The sequence below is a fragment of the Sapajus apella genome, unplaced genomic scaffold (assembly GCF_009761245.1).
Source record: "Sapajus apella isolate SASKATOON/1434 unplaced genomic scaffold, GSC_monkey_1.0 scaffold19, whole genome shotgun sequence".
NCBI lineage: Eukaryota > Metazoa > Chordata > Mammalia > Primates > Cebidae > Sapajus > Sapajus apella.
The window spans coordinates 3910330-3919564 of NW_022436959.1; positions in this window are offsets into that span (position 1 = coordinate 3910330).

Consider the following 9235-nt stretch of genomic DNA (forward strand, 5'->3'; position numbering starts at 1 on the left):
ATAAATGTTTAAATAGCTTTATTGAGGTATAATTCACGTACTATATAATTCCCCTATTGTTAGATCAACTAATGTAGATCAAACCGTGATCCCTGTAGTTCTCGTGTATTAGTTACCTATTGTTGTTGCATAAAAAATTACCCCTAAACCTAATGGCTTAAAACAACATTTATTATCTCAGTCTCTGTGGGCCTGAAATCCATACAATTTATTAGGGTCCTCTGCTTTGGGGTATCTCACAAGCTGCAATCAAGGTGTCATCTTGGTCCATGGTCATCTCATGGCTTGATGCTGAAGGATCAGCTTCCAAGTTCACTCAAGTGATTGTTAGGAGGATTCAGTTCTTCATGCGTTGTTGGATTGAAGGCCTCAGTTTCTCTCTGGCTGGAGGCTGCTTTTGTGGAGGCTTGCCGTGTATATCTCTCCAACATGGCAGCTTGTTTCATCAAAGCCCGCAGGCCTAGAAGGCGTGAGAGAGAGAGAGTGCTAGCAAGATGGAAGTCACGATATTTTATAACCTACTGTCTAGAACATCTCAACACTTTCGCTATATTCTATTTGTTCAATCAAATTGCTGGTCCATCCTGTTCTCAAAGGCAGAGGATTACTGCACAAGGGTGAAAACACTGGGAGGCTGCCTACCATAACTTATAATAACTTCCCATGGACTCTTGACTAGAGTCTCAAATGTTAACCAACCACCCTCTACTTTAGGTACAGAAGCAAATCAACACAAGTATTTAACACCTTGAAGTCTATGTTTAAATATTTTAAAGTCAATTACAGACAAAACAACAAGTAGTGCTACTCTATTTGCCCAAGACACCAAACCACATTTTTAAAACTTTCTATTAAAAATAATTTTATTTCTCAGTAGAGTTTCCTATGATACCTGATCTTTATGTTTATCTTACCAGTTTTACAGACCTTATTTCCATGTATGGCTTGTAGAGAGGCAGAACAGGTTAAGCTAAAAAAGAATAAATAGGCCAAGTCTTGAAAAGTTGAGTTTTTTTTCTGATTACAAAATCTTTAAATCCACAATAAGGAACAACACAAAGTCACTGAGGTTGCCAAAATTATAGCTGGAAAGGACAGTTGACATTGAGGTCATTCTTTCTAAGAAAATAGCCCTCAATTTTTGGTCTATCTTGAGTAGAGGAGGAAAAAAAGAACAACAGGATTAATTCTACTAAAAATAATCTACTCTCTCTTTGGTATTAGAAAACATAAACTGTATATTTTGATAAGAAAGAAAATATACTTACTCAGGATGTAATATTTAAAACCTGACATAAAATTGACAATTTCTGCTGTGTGACTTGGCTAATGCAATAAAATCATCTTTGTGTAGATGAGCTCTCAAGCAAATCTCCTTTGAACCTGCATTATAAAGGGTGATAGAAGAGTAGATAATGGACTCTCAGCCCTGCACAAAATTGGGTTTCTTGGAAACATAGGACATGTTATCCTTTGCTTTATTCAAATATGACTTGGATAAAAAAAAATAGTCTTGGGGTACACAAACCACAGAAGGCTTTTGGATGGAACATAGTTTCAAAAATTAAATGATTCCAATCTTGCAAAATTTCGGTTGGATTCATGTCCTTATAAAAGTCATTTTTATTCAACTTGGTAATTGGAAGGTCATATCAAAAGTGAACAGACTGTAAACTTGTAAATCATGTCATTAAGCAGTCAAACTTATAAAATTTCTCATTATTAAGAGAAGGTATAGCCACTCAATGTTGTTGGTAAAATCATTTTTTTCTAAAAACAGCAACAAATAACAATAGCAAATTTGTAAAATGGCTAAAATGAAAAACAAAACAATTCAGATCCATCAACTCATGGTAGGAGAATAATACTGTGACGTAAAACAACAATAAGACGAAGGCTTCTGTTTCTTTTGGTGTAATTAAAAGCATCTTGATACATGTCAGATTGTCTATTGAATAAAATCCATGTCAACCTGTCACATAAAAATACAACTTTTTTTTTTTCATAATCTCATGAAGTCAAGGCATTCCCTGGCCTTTGAGCTTGTTCCAGTGAGAAACAATAAGATCTTTATGCAGCTATTCATTTTGAGGTATAAATAACCAGAATCCCAGATAAGAGAATTATATTTACAACCTAACTTTATTATTTTAAAATTGTTGTTTTTCTCCTAGCAGGTCAGCTGACTGTGGATTGCTGGAAATCCCTGCGCATTTTATCATGCCTGGGTCAGCAATATGTTCTTGGCTTCAGAAACACTGATGTTGAAAACTGAACATCTGGCCTTCCCTTTCTAACCCCCCTCTATCATTTCTCCCCCAAATAATCAGCGTTTCCTCCTTTGCTTCCCTGGCTTGAGTAGCTTTAACAACTTGAATTTGGTGTATATTATATTTGTTTGGTTTTGAGCCACTTTGATACTACTTCCAGTTCTGAAAAGGTCTCAGCAGTACCATTTCTGTTGTTCCTTTTTATAAACCACTTAAAAGAAAGATTAAATGTTATTCTAATAGGTTGGATTAATTGGTCACTAGTAAAAGAAATTATATCACTGCCCAGGATCAGAATCCTATTTCTTTCCTCTCAACTATTATGGATATTTTTAAAGCAGACCTCAGTGGAAATCTTCCCATAATGACATTCTAGACCTGAAGCTTATTATTATCCTGGACCTGGAACTGAATGCAAAATGCAATGTGTATGTGGTATGCATGTTTTCTTTTGCTTGACTTTAATAAGTTTCTGAAAATGATCTATAAGCTTAATATTTTAAGAACCACATTTCTAAGCCAAGAAGATTCATCACTTACTCTGTATAACCTCCCCTAAATTTCCTCCTTGAACTACTGCTAATTTTCACACAGTGTGAGGGATACTGCTGAATATAAACTTGTTGGGTAAAATATAGAGAAGTGGCAAATCCAAAGTGATCCCACAGCATTCCCAAATGCATCCAATATACTGGAGTGCAGGATGCAACCAGGATTACTTGAATTCCATTTGGATCCCCATAATTCCATTCTTTTTAAAAATAGGTCATTCTTTTCTTTATTATAATGAAACATTCTTCAATAATTCTTGCCTCTCTGGTGGAAGATGCTTTTGAAAAGCAAGACTTTAGTTGTATATTTTTTCTGGATTCTCTAGCAATATATTTTGCTGCAATCATTGAAAAATATCATGCTCTGTCTGGGGTCTTCACAGTTAATGGTAACTCAACATTTGATTGAGAAGTATATGAAGGTGGACTTTTTTTAGGGTCACTGAGATGTGAACAGAGCCCAATAGAATTCACTTCTGCTGTTTCTTTTTAAAATAGGGCTGAGAATGGAAATAATGCTTTTCTAAGTGCAACTGAACTTCAGCTTTGAAGAGATGCTATAGATTTCTGAGGGAGCAGGGCATGTGTCTGGAACCCAGCACTCCGGATGTGGTTAACAGCTTCTAAAATTTATCTCATGTGTTTAAGGTTTTTTGTATAAATTTAAGGGACTCCACATTTCTAACCAGTGTGTTAACACTTAGATTAAGACCATACTTACACACCTTTTTCTTACTTTTAAGCAATTAAATGATGCACTAACAAGAAAAGTTACTTAAATTACAGTGCTGATGAAAAAATACTGGCAATGTAATAACTGCTACTATAAAAACATGATTTTTTAAATACTTCTAACCCTTTAAAAAGGCTATGTCTTTTTTTTCTCAAGGCAAGGCTCTTGGAACCACTTGGTGAGTATATGTTGAATATTTTACTTTCTTTTTTCTGTGAGACAGCAAAAAATTCATCCAAATAGAACCATGCTTCTACCACATAAATCACTCAGAAAATCTGGTAACTTTCCATGTGATTCAGTTAAATCCTTTAAATCCCACAGGAGAATTTACTTGCTTTTGGCATATTTCACCATATTAGGAGGAAAACCAGTATCCTGGGACTTGGTAATTAACGAGAATGGGCCAAAGGCAGATGTCCTAAACTCAGTTTTGTTAGCTTAGGCATTTTCAGATGGTGTTTCTCTTGGTCAAAGTTCCTCAAGAAGTTTCTTTTCTGTGTCCTCCATATCCCCTTAGGTCCCCCACAATGCCTTTAAAAGGACAGACCCTTTCCTTTTATAATTAAATATAAGATTTAAATGCAGAGGAAAGTTAACATGTTAAATGAAACCCAGCCTTACCTAACACCAGAACGGATGGGTTTGAGGGCACAGCAAGAGATGCAGGGAGAGGAGAAGAGGGCAAGACACTCGCTGGGAAGTGGAGGGGCTGAGAGAAACTAAACAAGTTTTCCCACTTCTCAATTTTGCCCAAGGCTGGCTCACATGTTAGTGAATTCTCTGAGCTGAGATAGAAATCCACCTTCTGGAGGCGGCTGCTATTTTATGGGTTGTGCAAACTCTAAATAAATTTAAACCAGAAGACTTTTGCATCCTCCATCATTTTAAATTTTATTATATAAATATTAATGCGCAATGCCCAGGAAAGAGGTGTCCTGTGTCCTAAGAAGACTCACAGTTTGTTCATAGATGCTCAGATCATGACTCACATGCTTTCAAGAGACTGTTCCTTCAAGTGAATGTAAATGGGATGGAGGAAGGGAGAGAAGGAGAAAACTCAGAATGCCATCCAGTATAAATTATATTGATGCCACAGTGAAAAGAAATAGCTCATCTGGGAGACTTCACGTATTCAAGTCAACAAATGGCCAAGTGTTGTAAATATTTCCCAGGTCCATGGGCTTGAGAGTAAATTTTAAAAATTGTATTGGGGCTCTCTGCCAAAGGTAGCAGAAGTCTAGCCTCTTCCAGGATCAGACTGGTCATTGGTCATCTCCACTCCTGGAAGACTTTCAAACATCTGTACTTTCAGACTGGAGGAAATAAGGTAAGGAGGGAAACAAAAAGAAACGTTTTCAATGTGTGGCCTTTTACTCTACCCTCTTGAGCAATCTTAGTCGTTCCTGATGAGACCCCTTCCACTTTATTTTTTTTGAGATACAAAATTTTGCATAGCAGAGCTACAGAATTTAGAGAATTTCTACATATATGCTTGATCTCTTTTGAAACTCAATAGACCCGCTAACAGGGAAAAGAAGAAAAGTATCGCATTCAGTCTAATGCAAGGGGGGCTTGGATCACCTAACCCAGATTCCCCAGGGCTCATGCTGAGGCTCATTCTTCCTTAATTCAAAACATGGACTGCATCTTGAAGTCTGAATGTGAAGGCTCAAGTTAGATAATAAGGTGCCACTTGTTGAAGGAGAGAGACAAAGCAAAACAGAAGAATGTGAATAGATACGGAGGCATGCCAAAGAGGGCCCTGTGCTAGTCCACTGAGTGTACTTAGGTGAAATACTTAAAGCCAGCCTCTGTGGCCTGAGCCTAGGCTGCCAAACTGGCAGAGAATTGCTCCTTCAAAAGTTAGTGCTTAAATTAACTGCCACCATCCCCACCGCAGCCCCAGGTGCTGCAAAAACTGGATTAATCTAAGGTATTTTTAACCCCCAACTTCGCAAACATATTTAAATTCTGGGGCTCCAAGCCAAAATTCCCCAGTGGACCACCTTATCCTTTATTAATTGAAAAAATAAACAGTTCTGTGGTAGTGGAGAGGGGCGTTTTCACAGAAACATCTTTGATGCTGAGGCCGCTTTAGGGATACATTTCCAGTGTCTTCCATGAAGTTTAGCACAAGACAAACTCAAGGACCTCGAAAAACAAAGGAGCAACCGATAGTCCAATAGTCGGGACCCAAAGCATTTTCTATAAAGGCGATTGACGGATAGTTAAACTCACCCTGACTCAGGCTAAATCCAGGAGTGGCGAGAGGTTTGGGGAGTAACAGCCTATGAATTCAACACTGTCCAGAAGTCAGAGCTCAGCACGGTGGGGTGTGACCAACACATGCACACCAGGCTGCTGCTTCTCCTCTCTTGAAGTGGTGACAGCTTATGAAATTCTAGCTGCTACTGCTGATTCAGCGGAAGGAGCCCATGGAATGTTATTGCCAACCTACTATTTCTCCATTAACTTATCTATTCCCACCATGGGTCATGGGAAAGAAAAGTTTATCAATATTGCATTTGTTTTTACTTGGTGTGACAGGCGGAGGGAAGCTTGCATGCGCCTATAACACACAGTTATGTTTAATTGACGGGTTTTAAATAAGCATGAAGACCTAGCGGAGTGTTACTTTCCCCTCTGCAAAGGATTTTCTTCAAAGGGGCGAGGAACATACATTCTCAAGGTGTCTGCCGAACCCCTGTTGACTTTATACGGATGGCACTGTGTCTGTGAGGCCAAAGAAAAGACCTAGAGCCATTTAGCCAATTTGTGAATGCACAGAAAACGTTATCAAAGGAAATTAAAAGTGCTACTCAAGGGAAAACACAAATGAAAAGAAAGTAAGATAGCTTTATTGCTGTTAGGGAGAAAGTTTGAGTGGTCTGGATAGAAGATGGAGCCTATCACTCATTTCCGTAAGCTAAAGCCTAATCCAGAGAAAGGCCTTCACTCTCTACAATTCTGTGAAGGCTGAGAGAAGGGGGAAATTGCAGAAGAAAAGTTTAAAGTTAGAAGAATGAATGAATGAGGAGTCACTTCTTACTAATGAGCAAAGAAAGTTTTTTTTTTGAGATAAAATTCATTCCTGGTGAAGATGCCATGAACATTGTTGAAATGACAACAAAGGAATTAGAATACTCCATCAACACAGTTGATGAAGCAGCAGCAGGAGATGAGAGGACTGATTCAAATTTCAAAAGAAGTTTTACTTTGAGTAAAATGCTATCCAACAGCCTAGCATGCTACAGAGAAATCTTTTCTAAGAGGAAGAGTCAATCAATGTAGGAAACTTCATAGTCTTATTTTATTTCCCATCAGCAAAAAGATTACAACTGGCTGAAGCCTAAGATGATTATCAGCATTTTTAACAATAAAGTATATTTAAATTTAAAGAAAAGAAAAGACCTAGAGCCAGCGAATGAGACACAGGCTTTATTGAAGACTTACCTATAGGGTGGTCCAGAAGCAGTGGACTAGGCAGAAAGAGTCACTATCATTTGCAAAAAGTATGCAGCATATACAGCATTTTGGCTTAGCAACCTCTACTCAGCAACCTCCATTTAACCCAAAATGAAGGGCCTTTATCCCCTGGCCTACATTTCAAGGAACAGGCCAGAAGTTCAGATGTTCTTCATAGGGAAGAAGTGAATCTCCAGGCTGGCCACTCCCGTACTCCTTAGCTCGGAACTGAAACAAAATTCTTCTTAGATCATTTTCTAGGTAAGCTTAAGTTATTGCTGTCACATGCATCTGCTATACACATGGTAGAGGGAGACACTTTAATGTGTGATAAATAAGAAGCATAGTTATGTAGACTCTCCATCTGGATGGACCAACCTGTTAACAGACCCACACTAATAATCTGAGAGCACACAGTCCAGTGTGCTGGCTAAAAGCACCTGTGCTCAAGTCAGGCCGCCTTGGGTTCATATCCTGACTTCTGCCACTTAGGTGGGTGACAGTCTTCAGAGTGTCTGAGAAGCTGACCCCAAGGCAAAGATTCAAGTGATTCATCAACAAAGAACTCCACAGGGAAAGGGGTAAATGTTTGAGAAGTTCACTAGAGAAGGAGAAGTAAAGAGGTGTGATTTCAGTTGAAGGCCAGTCCTAACCTGATTCTCAGGGAGCTCAGAAATGTAAATTGCACCCCAGAATTCATCCAAAGGCAGAGAAGCTGGTATTTTTTGGGTACTTCTTCACCATTTAGTCATCAGCTAGTGGGCGGAGGTTCAGTAATCAGCTCCTGGATGCTTAGGTACAGGTGAAGCAGTCACAGCAGCCCACAGGGAAAAGGGAACAGGGCCGGGCATAGTGGCTTGCACCTGTAATCCCAGCACTTTGGGAGGCCGAGCCAGGTGGATCACGAGGTCAGGAATTCAAGACCAGCCTCACCAAGATGGTGAAACCACACCTCTACTAAAAATACAAAAATTAGCCAGGTGCAGTGGCAGGTACGTGTAATCCCAGCTACTCGGGAGACTGAGGCAAGAGAATCACTTGAACCGGGGAGGCAGAGGTTGCGATGAGCTGAGATCACACCACTGCATTCCAGCCTGGGCAACAGAGTGAGACTCCATCTCAAAAAGAAAGAAAAAGAAAACAGGAATATTTGTATTAACTTAAGACAATTGTAATAATGAAACGGAGATGCCACAGGTAAAATGCTCAAAACCTGACACAGAGTAAGAGTTCAATTAAACATTGCCCCTGATATTCTCCTGCTAGACTATGAACTCCACAAGAGCAAGGTGAGCATCTTCTTCATTATCACTGTATCCACACTCCCTAGAAAAATGCCCAGATACAGAGGATGCACTCAGTAAATATCTGAACAGCTTTATGGTAAGAAAAACAACATAGGGATACATAAGACTTTGTCAAAGACAGAGAAGTCAAATCAGTTAGGATGGGAGAGTAACCTCATGGCTGTTCAGAAATTCTATATTTGACAATAGGCAGAAGCAGAGCTTTCATGTGGGAAAGGATAAGTATATGAAAGTGATCATTGGGAATTACTAAAAAATACTTCTATTAGCAAAAATCAAAATCACTTTTGTCCAACTTTACCAAATGGACCAGAATAGTGTCTTCTGCACTTGCTTCCTGAACTGCACCCACAGAGATCAAAGCAGTAGTTTGAGCAAGTCTTAGAATCTAGGAAATACTGTCTACTGCAGCGGCTCTTACTTTTTTTTGATTCCAGGGCCTCCTTACATTCTTAAAAATTACTAACTACTCCAAAGAGCTTAGTTTATGTGGAGTATAGCTACCAATATTTTCCATAATAGAAACTGAAACTGAGAAAAATTTTAAATATTACTTAACTGTAAAGTTACAATAATTACATGTTAAATAACACATTTTTATGAAAAATAGCTATAGTTTTCAAAAAATGTAAGATAATAGTGGCATTGTTTTACATATTTTCAAATTTCTTAAATGTCTGGCTCAATAAAGACAGCAGGATTCTCCTCTCTGCTTCCGTATTACTTACTTTGCAATATGTTGTTTTGGCTGAAGTGTAGAAAGAAAATCTATCTTCACACAGTTAATAGTTGGAAAAGCAGGAATATGTTCCAATTTTTTTCACATAATTTTGTCTTTGATTATACTCCAAAACTCTACACATGTTAGTTTTCATAAAGGTGAGTTGCAGTATAGAATTTGAAACC